The sequence below is a fragment of the Euprymna scolopes genome, chromosome 13, assembly GCF_053919585.1.
Source record: "Euprymna scolopes isolate OS-2025 chromosome 13, ASM5391958v1, whole genome shotgun sequence".
NCBI lineage: Eukaryota > Metazoa > Mollusca > Cephalopoda > Sepiida > Sepiolidae > Euprymna > Euprymna scolopes.
In genome coordinates, this window is record NC_136494.1 from 99,148,945 (window position 1) to 99,166,907 (window position 17,963).

Below are 17,963 nucleotides of genomic sequence, written 5' to 3' on the forward strand. Positions count from 1 at the left end.
ACTGACGGGAAAAGGCTATTTACCTATTACGACGCGATGATGAGACACAAAGGTCGAAAGTGGTATTTGAAAAATTAGCACCATAGAGGAATGCATTCTGGCCTTCAAAAGTGCCTCGGCAGCCCCGTCAGCATTCTTTATTAGAGGCGCTGTAGGTGATTAGCAATCAACTAACTCCTTTCCAAAGAGAGACGGCAAAGCCTGGGAGGGTGGACTTCAAAGAATTGCCTCAGACAAGATATATACCCCAGTCAAAGGGGAATAAACTATCTTAATAATGGCCTAGAGAAAACTACCTGTTCAGCTTGGAAGAAGCATGAACGGATTTCCCATTGCGTTCTCACATCACCATCAGAAGCATTGTGTGTCCCTATTTACTTGGCTCGCCACGAGGGCAGAGTTAGATACAATGTCGATTTTTAATGTGGGAAAAATCCTTAAATTATCTCAGTCTAGAGGAATTGTTCTACACTGACTGAGGACAGAAAAGATAAAGTGCAGAATCAGAACAGTTACTACACTTTGCTCCTGCCCAAAAGGCCATTGTGAGTACCATTTACCATTTAATTTCATGCGAGATTTACAAAGAGAAAAGAAGGGGGACAAAAAATTCAACATGGCTGTCCCACTATTTGTTTACCTTTAAAAAATTTTTTCACATTCCTATTTACTTGCCTCCCCACGAGGGCATAGTTATAAACACAGTCCATATTCAATATGGGGAAAATTCACCATCATCATACCAGAACAGGTGTGATACTAAGGTCAAAGGGAAGATTAACCTTAAAATCATATTTTAATTCGTTTGCCACGTTTAAGCTTGAAATATCATTTTTGCGATCTGTAAAACCGTGGCTTTCGTAAAAAAAACTTTGAAGAAATTCCGAGGCTACACCGATCGAAACGTGAAAATAATGCTAAAGATGAGAACAGTATTCGTATTATTTCGTTCCATCAGCCATGACAGGATAAAGGTCTTAAGTAATGCGCAATTGTATTTTTCAGTCTCAGTGAGAATTGAACCTTCACCCATTAGGAGAATAAGACTTTTACAATTGATATTTCCAAGTACTCTAGTTACTGCGCCACGGTTCCTTGTTACACCCGTAAAGTAAATAAAGGGTTCCGTTTGAAATTCCGTCCAAATTCCCGAGTTTGACAAAAACATTCCCGTTCGACAAAATACACCTGAAAATGGTCGGAGATTGTATCGACCGAAACGTTGTGAAAAAAACACTGAAAATGAAAACAGTATTCCAAGAGTCCAAATAACATGAATAACCAACCCTCATCTAAAAAATTCAGAAACATAATTAGAACAGTACTCCCAATAATCCAACTAATATAAATAATCCAAATAATATAAATAATCCAAATATAATATATAAATCTTACTATATCTGTGTGTGTGTGTGTCTGTCTGTCTGACTCCGTTTTTCAAATTGTATCTCCTCCTAGACGGAAGGTCGTTATACGACCTGCAGTAGCTCAAAAGATTGCATTTTGGTGCAGAATTTTATTAGAAGCATTTACTCAGTTAAAATAACTGCTAAGGGATTAAAAAGGGGCTCAAACTTAAAAGAAATGACACGTTAGCGAGCGTAGCACAATGGCGTTATTCTGCGCATGCGTACATCGTGTAAAAGAGAAATCTATTTGTGTAGATATTTCACAACATTGTTAAATCGCTTGTCTATTTGGTGCAGTAGATAACGTGACCGATTACTACACAAGTGTTGCGGTTTCAAGCTTCATCATTTCTTTTTCTTTTTTATTTTACATTCCGATATTCTTGATTTTTAAATGTTATTCTAATAAACAAACAAGAATACTTTTATTTAAAAAAATACAGAAGAATGTTTTTGAACGAAAATGTCATATTCAAAATATATAAGGCCGATAGCCATTAGTCGCGTGCTCTCGTGTAATGAATGAATGCGGGAGTGTAGGATTGACATGAAATTCTTAAAAATGAACTAAAACGACCGAAAAATGGGCTGCAATAACTTAAATAAATAAAAAGTAAATGACTTAGAATGACTTTAATGAACTTAAGGATGAATTGAATGACCTTAAGAATGACTTGAATGCTTTAAAAAATCTGGAATCCTTCAAAAACAGCTTGAATGATCTGGAGAATGACTTGAATGGCTTTGAGACTGACTCATTGTAAAGTGGGTGATCATTTTACATAAAATTAATACAGAAAAATGATACCCCACTTTATATCACAAAAAGTACAGCATATAGTACGAACAGATACTACACATTGATCTTGGCCAAAAGGCCAAGAAATGGGTATTTATTTGCTCCCCCCACCGAGCAAATTAGACACAAGGCCAATTTTTAAAGTGAGGAGTGAAGCGGAAATGGGGACCAACTACCCGGGGAGTAGGGGAGCTGGATAGTGAAAATTGGTATGAAGGTTTGCCCCTACATTGACCGAGGTTTTATATGTGTTGTGGCCCCCACATATGGTCTTTGCTTACAGTATCTGCCGTTACAGATACTACACTTTGATCATGGCCTAAAGGTTTAGAAAAGAGTATTTATTTGCTCCACCACCGAGCAAATTAAGCACAAGGCCGATTTTTATGTGAGGAGTGAAGGGGAGATAGGGGACCAACTCCCCGGGGAGTAGGGGAGCTGGATAGTGACAATTGGTATGAAGGGTTGCCCCTACATTGAACAAGGTCTTATATATGGAGTTGGTATTTATTTGCTCCCCCACCGAACAAATTAGGCACAAGGCCGATTTTGAATGTGAGGAGTGCAGGAGAAATGGGGACCAACTCCCTGGGGAGTAGGGGAGCTGGAGAGTGACAATTGGCATGAAGGGTTGGTATCTATTTGCTACCCCACGGAGCAAATTAGGCACAAGGTCGATTTTTTTTTTTTTTTTTTTTTGAAGAGTGAAGGGAAAATGGGGACCAGCTCCCAGGGGAGTAGGGTAGCTGGATAGTGACAATTGGTATGAAGGGTTGCCACTACATTGACCAAGGTCTTATATGTGGAGTTTCGCCCACATATGGACTTTGCTTGCAGTATCTGCCGGAACAAATACTACACTTTGATCTTTGCCAAAACGCCAAGAAAAGAGTATTTGCCCCCCCCCCCCACCGAGCAAATTAAGCACAAGGCTGATTTTTAATGTGAGGAGTGAAGTGGAAATGGGGACCAACTCCCCGGGGAGTAGGGGAGCTGGATAGTGACAATTGGTATGAAGGGTTGCCCGTACATTGACCAAGGTCTTATATGTGGGGGTTGCCCCCACATATGGTCTTTGCTTGCAGTATCTGCCGGAACAGATACTACACTTTGATCTTCATATATAATTTATTTCATGAAAATGAAAATTACAATCAAAATAATTCAATGTAAAATTAAAATAAATTAAAAGTAAAATTCCAATTTACAAAAAAAATTTAGGCACAAGGCCCTATAAGATCTGGGAGGGGAAGTGTTGCAGGGTTTTTGTTACTAAAGTGAAAATTGAGTCTTTGGCAAATTTACTCTTGACTGGCAACATTTACCACAATATCTCACTCACTCTGTGGACTCTAAACTAACTTATGAAACCCCAGTGTTTTTGCAAAAAAAAGGGTATATATATATACAATTTCTGTATGTGTGTGTGTGTGTGTGTGTGTGTGTGTGTGTGTGTGTGTGTGTGTGTGTGTGTGTGCATAATTTTTTTTTTTAATTATTGACATGTGTGTGTGGGGGGGGATGTATGAAAAAAGTTCAATTTATTGGAAAATAAAAAGTTCTTGAATTTGGAAGAAAAACAGTTCGTGTTGGGGAGTGGGGAATCTAGAATAAATATACAAAAAATAAAATTGCCTCGTGCATTGTTAGTAGGGTCCCTCCCTGAGCTAATCTTGGCCAAAAGGCCAAGAAAAACTTAAAAAGCTAAGAACAGCATTTATTAACAACAGACCTTTGATCTTAACCAAAAAGGCCAAGCACAAAAGTGTTATGGACAGACTGACAGACCGACTAACCAACCAACGGAGTGACTTATAGAGGCGCTTGCATGCTACTAATAATATATCGGCTTATTTTTTACATTCCAAATATCACGTAAATAGATCAAATAATTTTCTGCTATGGCACCCAGATAAAAAAAATTCTTACTCCAGACGCACAGAAAATTTAGCACAACAGAAAATTACATAAACGTATCGAGTTGTTTCATTTTTAAATTAGAAAAAGGTACTTGTACAGTATCCTATCCAAGAAATAAGGTACTTGTATAGTATAGTACCCATATGAAAAACAAAGGAAATTTTACCTGTGACGTTTATAAAAGTAATCCAAACCGAAAAAAATGTAATGTAATTGAGTAGTGTGACGTTTATATAAGAAATAAGGTGCTTCTTTGCTATAGCACTCAAATATAAAAACAAACTCTCACCTGTGACATACGAAAAAGTTCGCACAAACAGAAAATCATGTAAACTCATCGAGTAGTTTCATCTATATATTAGAGATGAGGTACTTGTACATTATCTTACCCAAGAAATAAGATACTTGTGCAGTATAGTACTCATATGAAAAACAAAAGATAATCTTGCCTGTGACGTGCATAAAAGTTATTAAAACTGAAAATCACGTTATGTATTCGAGTAGCATGATTTTTAAATGAGAAATAAGGTTCTTCTTCACTATAGCACCCAGATAAAAAAAAAACAAGCAAATTTTTTACTCTAGACACACAAAAAATTTAGCACAACAGAAAATGACTTAAAAGTATCGAGTTCTTTCATTTTTACATCAGAAAAAAAGGTGCTTGTACAGTATCCTACCTAGGAAATAAGGTACTTGTACAGTATGAAAAACTAGGAAATTCTTATCTGTGGCGTTCATAAGTCATCAAAATGTAAAATCATATAATATATTCGAGTAGTATGACATTTATATAAAAAAAATCCGGTGCTTCTTCACTATAGTACTCTGATGTAAAAAAGCCCCCCAAAAATCACTCTTACCGGTGACATACAGAAAATTTAGCACAACAGAAAATTATGTAAATTATTTTAAATATGTTTAGCATATTACCCGCCCTAGGTAAGGAATTTTTTTTCCACATACGTACTGTAAATTTCCTATCCTAGGAAAGGTACAATTATTCTATTATATGTTGTGTAATATCCGTCCTAGGGTAGGTAAAATATTCTTTTGCTATAGATAGGAAATGATAAATAGACATAAAAACTTCCTCTATCCTAAGAATAACAGGTATGTTCAAAATGTTTTTCGTTGTCTTATACGATCCCGAGCCACGCCGGGTGGCCTTGCCAGTAATATATCTAATCCAAATAATATATCTAATCCAAATAATATAAATAATGCAAATAATATAAATAATATATATTATCAATCCGGATCTTAAAAATTTAGAAACAAAGTCTAGGCTGATATTATGATAACTATAAAAAAATTATAATCGGAATTGCTTTACTTTGCATGTTTTTATTTTAATAATTTTTATAAAACGCCATTTTCAGATTGTTCACAATACAACCAAATAAAGGAACTTTAGTTCTTAAAATCCACCAAACAACTTGATGTTTATTGAACGCAATAACACACAACCTTACTATCGTTTTAAATTCTTTTTGTTACATCTATATTGAATAAAGTTCATTTTCAGTATAAATTGCATCGTGTTCTGTTTCTCTTTTTAAATGCGATTTCAAAGTTTTCTAATGTTTTCAAATAAAGTACTCATTTATTACAGACAGTCTGATTGTTCGACAGATCTTGCTTGTACCACAAGCATAATGCCACTTGAACAATAGATATGCCTTTTTTACGAAGATCATGGTTGGGCTTAATTAAACTTGAAATAAAATTCTGTCGGTCTGTGTTAATTAAATTTATAAAAACATTTTAGGTAGTTTGTCATGTTAAAGTTTGAAATAACACTTGTCAGTCCATTACGATTCATTTTTAAATAGTATTTTTGTCGGTCTGTCAAGTTTTTGTCTTGATAGCATTTTGTCTGTCAAGCTCAGTATTTTTCTGTCTTTTTGATTTGTACCTTATAATCTGCTGGGACGACAAAATCTACAATTTGGCGTTAGTCGTTGTATTTTTGCAGCCATTCCTCTGATTCCAATTTCTCCCATTCTCTTCTAAAAGTTTTTCGGAATTGTTCCTAGATCTACTATTATAGGTATTATTTTGATTTTCTTCATCATCCAAATCCCTTTTAACTCTCTGACTAGTTCTGTGTATTTGCTCCATTTCTCCTTTTCTTTCATACTCACCCTGTGGTCAGCTGGGACAGCAAAATCTATGATTCGACAGGATTTTTCTTTCTTGTTAATTATTACAACATTTGGTCTTCTTGCTTGAATGAGTTTGTCCGTCTGAATGTCCATGTCCCATATTATTATTATTATTATTATTATTATTATTATTATTATTATTATTATTATTATTTACACACTAGGAGTATACAGACCATCATCAAAGATTTCTCTTTGAGAACAACTTGTGGTGTAATCTGGAGTCTGAGTGACAACAAGTTTTCCCAGATTTCTAGTACTCTTCACCTCTTTCTATAACTTTATTATTATTATTGGCTCACAAGGAGCTTTCACACAGGTCATCAAAGATCTCTCCTTGAAAACAACCTGTGGTGTTCCCTGGAAGCTGAGTGAGAACAAGTCTCTCCAGATTTCCAGTACTCTCCACCCCTTTCGATAACATTTGCAAATAAATTTGCGTTATCACAACAGCCGCTTACCACTGATTTCTCGCTAGAAGCAGCCATTGGTCTTCACTTTGAGTGGCAATAAGCCTCTTCAAGGCCCCAGTTCTCTTCGCACTTGTCCAGCGGAGGTCTGGTCAGTGATCTCTCCTCGGTCTTTCCATCCTCCTTGACCTTTCTCGGCTATTTAGTATCACTTTTTTTTAGGGTGGGCGGTGATGGGGCAATGGAGGAAGGATAAAAGAATGTAGGTATTATTATTATTATTATTATTATTATTATTATTATTATTATTATTATTATTATTATTATTAACTCAACTGCACAATTTAAAATATCAAATGTCGACGTTAAAAATTTTACATAAACGAATGTGCTTGATTGTAATTAAGGGATTAAAAACGAATAACATTTTCTTCAAATCTTTAATTGTACTAAATTATCCTTGTCCACAGCAATTAGTAATAAAATTTTCAGACGACCTTTACGATAAAAAAAGATGGATGACATTATTGGACAAGCAACCATATTCATTGCGTTTCTTGTTTCCGGTGTCCCATGTCATTTCCGGTAAAAACTACTGTTGTAATAAGTCAACCTTAGATTGATTTACATTCGTGATTTTTGCATAAAGTTGAAATTAAATTGGTTTCTTTTTTTCTGGCTTATCCTAGAAATTTGCTTAGGTACACAAATTAACCATAATACTTGACGTTGGATCATTTACTTTAATTATAAGCAGAAATCATTTTGAATTGACATTTAAAGATTTCGAGATTTCACACAGGTACGATTAACATCTTTGTTGGACATGTTTGCTTTCATTATTAGATGAAAAATTAGAAGTGCTGTTGATTTCTTTGTGAGAAATCTAAAATTTATTTTAAATAGGCAGATAGAAAGTGCTGAAAGTTTGGAGGTAATACTCGATTATTATTATTATTATTATTATTATTATTATTATTATTATTATTATTATTATTATTAGCTCACATGGAGCTTTCACACAAGTCAACAAACGATCGGTTTGGAGACCTGTGGTGTTCTCTGGAAGCTGAGTGACAACAAGTCTTCCCAGACGTCCAGCTCTCTCCACCTTCTTCGATAGCATTTGCAAATAAATCTGCGTCATCGCAACAGCCTCATACCATTGATTTCTCGCTAGTAGTGGCCATTGGTTTATACTGGAATTTGAGTGGCACTAAGCCTCCCCACAATCCCAGTTCTGTTTGCGCTTGTCCAGTGGAGGTGTGGCCAGCGCTCTCTCCTTGGTATTTCCATCCTCCTTGACCCTTCTCGGCTCTTTGGTATCACTTTTTTATTGGGGGGGGGCGGTGATGAGACAATGGGGGGATGCATGATGGTAGTGTAGAACTTGTTGATATGCAGCTTCGGCGTTCTTTATTCCCTGTAACGCTTCTTTGTTATATTGTCTTGTATTGTTGTTGTTGTTGTTATTATTATTATTATTATTATTATTATTATTATTATTATTATTATTATTATCATCATTATTATTAACTTGCAGGCCCGTTAACCGACGTTGCTCAGTGGTAGCATCCTCTCCCCACGTAAAAAATTAAAGTACGGTTGGTGTTGTAATCCAACCATCAACCTCTTTATAGTAAGAACGGCAATTGGAATTGATATCCTCAACCTACCTATTTTAAAGACGGCTTTCGTAATAGACATCCCATTTAGTGAGTGTATGTGTGGTTGGCAAGAAACTAGCCCGTAATATAACGTATGTAATAATAAAAACAAATTATTTAGCTTTGTGACCTATTTGGTAAAAAAAAAAAAGTAATTTAAAAATTCAATAATAGTTATAACAGATTAAAGTTAATAGTTTTAAACTTCAGTAGTATCTTGTTTTATGACGTATTTGTGTGACAAAATGAAGAAAGAAACGTTTAATGAAAGAAACGTTTAATAATAGTTGATTTCCATGCGATTATCCGGAAAGAAAAATCTATAAAAGCAAGTAAACCACTACCAAGAAATGTAAATAGCAGAGCTTACCGGTTCGAGCGCAAAAAAAGAAAGAAAATAAAAAAATTACCTGCATTAGCGAGGTGCGAACGTATAACGGCAGAAGGAAAATGAGCTGTAGGAACAATCAAAGAGACCTCTTAATCGATTGGGCCATAGTGAAAGTACGACATTTGAGTGCATGAGATTACAGTATTTCTACTTCAACGCGTGAATGAAATGAGGTCAAATCTCTCTCTCTCTCTCTCTCTCTCTCTCTCTCTCTCTCTCTCTCTCTCTCTCTCTCTCTCTCTAATAAAGCGGGTGATTCACAAGTAAACAATTGAATAATATAACTTAAGATTTTACAGCAGATGTACTTATGTTATATCTCATAGGATTAGCGAATCTCTCGACGTAAGATACCTTTCTATGGCAATTGCTCTTGACATATCAAAGACCTTTGATAGAGTATGGCATAAAGGTTTACTTCACAAGATCTCCAGCTACGGTATAGCTGGAATTATTAAATCATTTCTCTCTGATAGATTTATAAGAGTAGTGGTTGATGGGCAAAAATCAGAAGCTCTTAGTATTAATGCTGGAGTCCCTCAGGGGTCTATCCTGGGCCCAACTCTCTTCCTGATCTATATTAATGATCTTCCAAATCACATCCTTACATCATTCGTAGACATCTATGCCGATTACACTACTATCTATGGTAGCACATCTAAGACCGTAAATGACCAAGTTCTCTCTGATTCTCTCTCCTCTGATCGTGAGCAAGTGGTACAGTGGGGAAAGAGGTGGCTTGTTACTTTTAATGCATCTAAAACCAAGCTTTTCTCTTTACATCATCAACGCTCTGATCCCCATCTGGCATCAATTGAAATGAATGGCTCTCGTCTTGGGGAGCTCTCATATTTTGACAAGCTTCTGGGCTTGACCTTTACTCCTGATCTTAAATGGAACACATACATTAAATCCGTTGCCAAGGCTGCTGGAAAAATGGTAGGATCCTTCTATCGATCCAGTAGATATCTCACTGCTGATGCTATTCTCTACTTATATAAGAGCCAGGTACGTCCAAGGATGGAGTACTGTTGCCGCATCTGAGCAGGGGCTGTTAAAAAGGACTTATCCTGCCTTGATAGAGTTCAAAATAGACTTCGTAGCCTTGTGGGGAATGTCCTTTTCTCTTCCCTGCAACCTCTATCTCACAGAAGAAATGTTGCGAGTTTGTCTCTGCTTTATTGTTATTTTCATGGCAAGTGCTCGGCTGGGCTCCATTCTATGCTCCCCCCTCGCCAAACTTTCACAAGAAACACCCGTATAGCAGAAAAAACTATCACTAATTTCCCCCACTCTTTATCTGTGCCTAAACCTAAACATAGATTCCATGAGCAAAGCTTCTTTCTTAGAACTGCACGCCTATGGAATTGTCTTCCGTTTTCCTGCTTTCCAGCTGACTACAATATGGTTGTTTTCAAGTCTAACGTAAACAAGATTTTGATGAGCCGTTCCATATAAGTTAACAAATTTACCGAATCTCCATTATTAACGATCACTATATTGTCCAATTTCTACTGTACACTCTTTTACCCTTATCATCGAGTGGCCTCTTGGCCTTGATAAGTGGTGATGCCTATGTAAAAAAAAAGAAAAAAGTCGAATGTGAACGATGAGTTAGACGTAATGTAAAAATGTAGCGAATGTAAAACTGAACGAAATTTCATTTGACATATTTACATTCTAAAGAACAGTTTGAATAATTTTTTCATTTGCGCTTGTGCTGTATTTCTGCAGTTTTGATAATTTCACAATTATGAATGAATTCGCGTGTACTTTAAAAAAGTACAGTAAGACACCAGTAAATTGGACCCTGCGCACACGCGTGTTTTGCGTAACGCTGCTTCCTTGCGATAGAAGTGGGCATGCGCAAACAGTTTCGTCTGCTTTATTTACTCTTTTTTTTTTTTACTAAAATAATTTTTTCTTTAACTGAAATAAATTTAAGTCATTTTCTTTGTTTTTTCCGTGCGTTTTACAATAGTTTTTGATTGAATTGTTAGGTTTGTTTTCTTTCATTTTTTCGTGCACGATGATTTTTTTTTCTACGCACCATTCACCGGTTTTTATTTATTTAATCATAAACTAAACCATTTGGTTTAAATATTATTACAATAAATTTAAGTTTTTCTAATAAAGTTTAGAACAAATTGTAAGAAGATACTCAATATTTGTAAAAATAAATTTGAACAAAATACCCAAAGAACAAAGTTTGTTTTCTTTCATTTTTTGAGGTGCGTTGAGTTTCTTAAGAAAATAAATATTTTAAAATACTCAATGAACAAAATATATTTCAATAAAAATAAAATACACAGGCGCACGAGCAAATGAAAGGAAATGGACTAAATTTATTTAAGTTAAAGAAAATTTATTAGTTTGGACAATTTGGAAAGAATGAAATTTGTATGTGCCATCTGTTGTTGTAAACCTACAGTATTTTGGTTCAGAGCGGGAAAACTGCGCCTCTTTTATTATATATATATATATATATATATATATATATATATATATATATATATATCGATGATGATGATGATGATGATGATGATGGGGAAGGGCAGTACACTGGGAATTGTGCAAACAACTGCATCTCGAATGCTCAGACAAATGGTACAAGCATAGGCCAGCAACAGTAATTGAAAACAAGAATCACAAAATCCTATGGGGCATGGACATACAAACGGATAAACCTATCCAAGCAAGAAGACCGGATGTCGTAATAATCAACAAGAAAGAAAAGTCTTGCCAAACTGTAGACTTTGCTGTTTCAGCTGACCACAGAATAAATATCAAAGAAAAGGAGAAACGGAGCAAATACACAGAACTAGCCAGAGAGCTAAAAGGAATATGGGTGATGAAAAAATCAAGATCGTACCTATAATAACAGGACCACTAGGAATAATTGCGAAAAACTTTGAGAAGGGAATGGAAGAAATTGGAAGCAGAGTAATGGATGGAAAGATACGACAAATGACAATAATGAAAACAGATGAAATATTAAGGAAACCCCTGGGATGCGGAAACTAATACATGAGCAACATGTGCGGGCCAGACGAGCTACTGTAGAGACAAAACATGAAACGTTACATGGAACCAAGAACATTGAAACTACATATCTATAAGTTCTCCATCCCCTTTCTCATTACCCAATCACCCCCTCCAAAGAATGATGCTAAATAATCGAGAAGGTTCAAGGAGGACTGACAGACCGAGGAGAGAGCACTGAGCAGACCTCCACTGGACAAATGCCAAGAAAACTGGTATCTTGTGGAGGCTTATTGCCACTCAAACTTCAGTGGAGACTGATAGCCGCTGCTAGCGAGAAATCAATGGCAAGCGGCTGTTGCGATAATGCAAATTCATTTGCAAATGTTAGCGTTAGAGGTGGAGAGTACTGGAAATCTGCAGAGACTTGTTGTTACTCAGCTTCCAGGAAACACCACAGGTTGTTCTCGAGGAGAAATTCTTTATGACCTGTGTGAAAGCTCCTTATGAGCCAATAGTAATCATTTATTATTATTATCATTATTATTATTATTATTATTATTATTATTATTATTATTATTATTATAATAATAATATTATTATCGTTTGTTTGGGATCATCTACTAAAGATAAAGAATATTTCACTTTATATAAAGGAACCGTTTTGTTGATTGATTAATAAATGAACTTAGAATCTACATAAAACAATAGTCGGTCTGGATAAAAGCAAGATATTTTCTAGCTATCAGGGAAACAAAATTCGGCAAATTTGCTATAGAATTTGGAGAGGATGAGGATCAGATCAACAGAGCAGTTGCTTATGACTATAGTACGAGTAAGATCTGTTCCACATACTTTGGAGGTGTTAAGGTTCTTTTATGATATCCAAAACATGGGAAGAGGTAATCATCAGATCATCCAATGTGGTTTCCGTCCTTAGTGGGGAATTAAGAAGGGAGTATTTGGCGGAATTTAAGATGGAGTTCAATGCAAACAGTTCAGCCTTAATCGTTACCATGCAAACGACATCATGATGGTTTAATAGTGAACGAATTGTTGATAGTTCATTATTCGCCATATTATAGATTCACGAGAAATCGCGAGTTGCTAATTTCTGCGACTTAATGCTTTCTGGACATCTCAGTATACCTACTTTTAGCTGCAGTTATTACACTCATACAGTGGTTTCTTGCAGCTATACATTTTAGTCTAATAGCTGACTTATGGCGGTTTTAACAGTGGAATGCTTGTTGCTTATGCATATTGTGCATTGCACAATAGCAGATGCATAGGTTGAAGTAAATCACCAGAGAGAGTAGGGCTTACTGTTATTACCACCACAGACATTTACTGCGATCTGCATGTATGTCTGTGACGTCTTGAGATAGAACATCAAATGTTATACTCTTTACGCATTGCAATTTTCTTATCATTTTGTTTAAGCTGGGGATGGGGCATCCTACCAGATGCCAAACATTAATCTGCTATCTTATACATTCCAATCCAGAGATTTTTGTTTTGAAGATTCTAACAGTCCCTCTAAATGCAATTGTTTGCATATCTCTTGCACTTGGTTCACTTGGTGCCTGGTACTTTTTTAAATTCTTTTTCATGAGTCCAGTTGCTCCTATAATTACTGGAATGATAAAAATGCTCCGACGAACTGCAAGCACTTGTACCCCCTCGACATAAATACCCCCGACAAACCCAACAAGCAGCAAAATCCCACCCCTTTACAGTTGAGATGCCTAGATGTAAGAGAGCCTTCTTATCCAATAGTTTCTTCCCCAGAACCGCTAGACTTTGGAATTCCCTTCTGGGTTCTTGTTTCCCCAACTGTAGTGACATGTAGAAGTTCAAATGTAACGTGAACCAACATCTTGCTACATAGTACTCCTGTAGCTTATGTCCCTGATAGTAGCCCCCCACATCAAAGTAGCAATGTACCTTGTTTGGGGTGAAAATGTAATTAAAGAAATCTTCCTAAGATTCCAGTTTCATGTTCATGTCGTACATAAGACTTTACTATTTCGTTATCTTTTCACTCCCAGCTCTGTTGAACTCAGCATCATTCAGGTTATTAACTTCCAAGTTTTCTTCTTTTACCTTCTTGTCCCATATCACTATGACAGGTTTAATAGCTCTGTTTTCTAGATATGCAGCTGGAAAAAAACTTCCATAGTCATGGTAGATTACGTATAATTTAACTATTCTTTCTGGTATATGTTTCCAGGGCTTGTTGCTACATTCGATATACAACTTTTTACAGATGCTCTTTTTACATACTCCATTGTGCTATATTGTATAGTAACCATCCTCCAGCAGAACCATTACAGCTGGATGTCAGGTGGCTCACACTCTCTACAACTGTATAGTAGAACCTGCAATTGCTGTCATTGCTAAGACCACTCATCTTCTTAAGAGCATTGGCCATTAAGCCTTGATCTTGGACAACCATGATCACAGGAGACGATACTATTTTTATCCAGTCTTATTTATATGTATAGTCCTGGGTGCATTCACTCAGAAAATATTTGGCACGCTTTTAATTGGCCCATTCTTCCAGTTTTTTATTTAGTTATTTTTATTTTATTTATTTATTTTTTTTTTTGCAATGGAAGGCCTTGGTGCATTTTTGGCGACTCTATTAGGCTATTCCCGTAGCAAGCTTATTTTATGATTTTGTTGTATTTGTAAGATGCTTTACCAGTTTCATGATGGAGATTGTTCTGTGTTCTGTGATGACGATGTACCATCATGAGGTTTGGATTCTGGGAGCTCATCAGATATTGCTTGTCACAAGATGTTAATGGTCAATCTGAGAAACCCGCACCTCCTGCTCCTCTGCCTAGGCAGACAATAACATTATGTTTCTGTATGCTAGTATGTATACAGAACAATTTCCTGGTTTTAGAGTCCAGTCTGTTTATGTCCTTTTGTGGTAAGTGAACAATGCCAAAACACGCATGGCTAGTTGGTTAATGGCAGTTACCTTTTTTTGTTTTTAAGTTGTGTTTTACATTTTTTTACACGGCGGATATATCCACTGCTAATATTTCCTCTCATCTAGGTATACTGAATTAAACTGTTCTCTTATTGTCTTTGTCAAACATGTTTGGGGGCCCCTATGAAGAATAAAAAATATTCTGACTCGTACTTCTGAAATTATCTCCGCTTATCACCAACTTTTCTCTTCAGTGCAGATTTTGAAAAAGACATGACTGGGACTGGGTAAAGGGTATATGTACCTTCAGCTAGGTATAGTTGACCCTTTCTATATTTTTTTAAGTTTTAATAACTGAAAATCATTATTTCCTAACCATCTATGACAGAAAAGGGTTAATCTTTAAACTGTGAATTATAAAACGCAAAACGTCACATGAGAAACAGGACAGTCAGAAACCTTTACATGCGTCATTTTAATTAGATGTTGCGATCCATAAAATAAACAAACATTCCAAAATATACGAAAACAAAAATAACAATAAAAATGAGACGCAGTTAAAGTAAGGTAATGAATATTTAATTGGAATGTAACTTTAAATTATGTACCTTTTATATTTAATTTTAAAATACAGTAAACCTAATTTAGCAATAATGTTGTCTCCACGTGATATTTCATCTTGCGTTGGCATCTTGATTCAAATCCTTCTACGTTTGGTTATAAAATATCACTAAAAGGTTTAATACACGTCCTAAAATAATACTAAAGTCGGTTTATTATCTGATTTTGTACGAACTAAAAAAAGAGCACGTTCTTTTCGACTTTAATAAAATATTCCACTGAAATTTAGATTAAAGTGTGTGTATTTGGGGCAGCGTGTTTTCATTTAGGCAAGCATTGTTAAAATTAACAGAAATCTTCTGCTTAATTATAGTTTTTTTAATTAAAAAAATTTATAATAATAATAATAATAATAATATATGTTTCATATGTATCATGAACGTTTTCGATTCTTTGTCAAATAATCATCAGGTAAAAAAACAAGTGAACAAAAAATCTGAAGGAAAAATCATACGAAACATACATTAATTTTATCTTTTTAAATTTTAACATAAAATTTTAGAAAATGGGAGAAAGGTATAATTGATGGGTTACTTATGTGCATCCAGGTTGGGAGGTTGGGAATAGAAAAAGACAACTTGGAACACAGTATATGCTTAAAGATATGTTGAAAAATAAGCAAAATACAGAGAAAAGGGGTGACATACACTAGGCATACTTGTCAGTCGGATATCAGTAGAGCATCCAATATCCATGAGAGTACTTGGTTCTCAATTAATATAGGATTTAGAAGAGTCCATGACGGCTCCATAACAATTAAGTAGATGGTTTCTGTTATCTTTGACAATGTTTGCTTAAAAGGTATTTTTTGAATGCTTACAATGCAGAATGTACAGTCGTTGTGAGCAGATAAATAAATAATTCAATAATTTTTTTATATTACTTTTATATCTATATTTATTTATCTACCTGAATTTTTTTCAACTGTGGATGGTACTTATCCCAAAGGAAATAAATCCTCTATCTAGGCTGTAAATTGTAAAGTGGCTGTTTTGTTTAGATTTTAAATCCAAACGCTCAAAGATTAATTAATTCAGTTATATGTTCAGGGGAAATAATTCTATTTATTTATTTATTTTTTTTTACTTGTCTATAGATTTTCTGATCAAGGGGATTTTATTCTTTAACAATGTTTCAAGCAAACCACACCATACTTCTTAATGTTTGCTTAAATTTTAATTAAAATAAATATTTTATAAACTCTAAAACAAATACGTTTTACATTGGGATTTTTTATTTCTTAATCTTCCCCATAAACACGAAATTACACTGAATTTAATTGTTTGATCTTATCTGAAATTTTAATTCCTGGAAGATGAAAAATGGGACATATTTATCATACCTACGTTACAAGTAGCTAATTGGTTGTTACAAGACTTAGTTATCGTAACGAGTGTTGAGAGAGCGTCATATGCTTTCTTACTATTATTAACTCTGACGTATACGCATATTATTTCAAGAGTAATATTATTATTCTACTAGCGGGGCGGGATGCCCGGCGTTACCCGATCGTAAAATACGCTAAAATATATTTTAATTCATGCAGATCTAGTATTTATTATTACAGAGCCAATTTTCTACTGAAAATTATGCACACATATATAGTACCGATTTAAAAAATAAAAAAAAAGAAATTACTTGAACGCCATCAGCTATAATCAAAACCAAAACATTTAGCGCTGCAGCTGCGTCTCCTACCGTTTGAGCTATTGACAGATAGATAAAAAAGATTTTAAATTAAACCACTTTAAGCTATGCGCAAAAGTAATAGAAATATGTCGGCAAGTTATAATAAACGTTTTCCATTTCAACTAGCGAACACGTTTCTGTACGCGTTATTCATCCATCAAAACAAAATTTTTACTCAATATAAATCCTCCTTGGTGTATGATTACTATTCCCTGTTTATTTCAATGTTACGTGACCAGTATTTTAAGAGTTTATCGGTTAAATATTTTTACACGGACATACATACATACATACATACATACATACATACATCTACTGTTTTATTTATACAGACTAGACTTTTTGGCCGTTAAAAATGGGCAAAAGTTATAGCCTGTTGTCTTAAAATGAGTGCTTTATGTCAAATAGATTTTTTTTCACAAGGTGGTCACCACGTATCAAGGCCCGGAAGCCACGCAGGGTACCGGTTATTGCATGTACAGTACGTTAGTGTGGAGATTTAATAAAGTGTCTACTTAAGGGGGCGGTTCATCAGGAATTTGTTTACGTTGGACTTGAAGATATCAAGGTTGTAGTCAGGTGGGAAGCAGGCAGACGAAACAGAGTTCCACAGGTGTGCAGTTCTAAGAAAGAAGCTTTTTTCATGGAATCTACGTTTTGATTTAGGCACAGATAAAGAGTGGGAAAATTTTTGACAGTGGTTTCAGCTGGACGGATGTTTTTCGTAAAAAATTGGCGAGGGGGGATCAGAGATTGGAGCTCAGACGAGCACCTGCCATGGAAATAACGATAAAACAAAGATAGGCTCGCAACATCTTTTCCGTGGGAGAGAGGTTGCAGGGAAGGGAAAAGGGAATCCCCCCGATGGTTAAATTTGTGCTCATTTATGCATTAAAATGCTAATCCATATTAAGCCATATCCATCCCTAACTGTGTATCAAACAGATATTAAAATATTTAATT

At 35.2% G+C, this 17,963-nt stretch overlaps 1 pseudogene; it reads right to left on the reverse strand.

Moving 5' to 3' along the window:
• Positions 1-2,147: 2,147 nt before the first annotated feature.
• Positions 2,148-2,299, reverse strand: LOC145292482 (U2 spliceosomal RNA; annotated as a pseudogene).
• Positions 2,300-17,963: the final 15,664 nt, after the last annotated feature.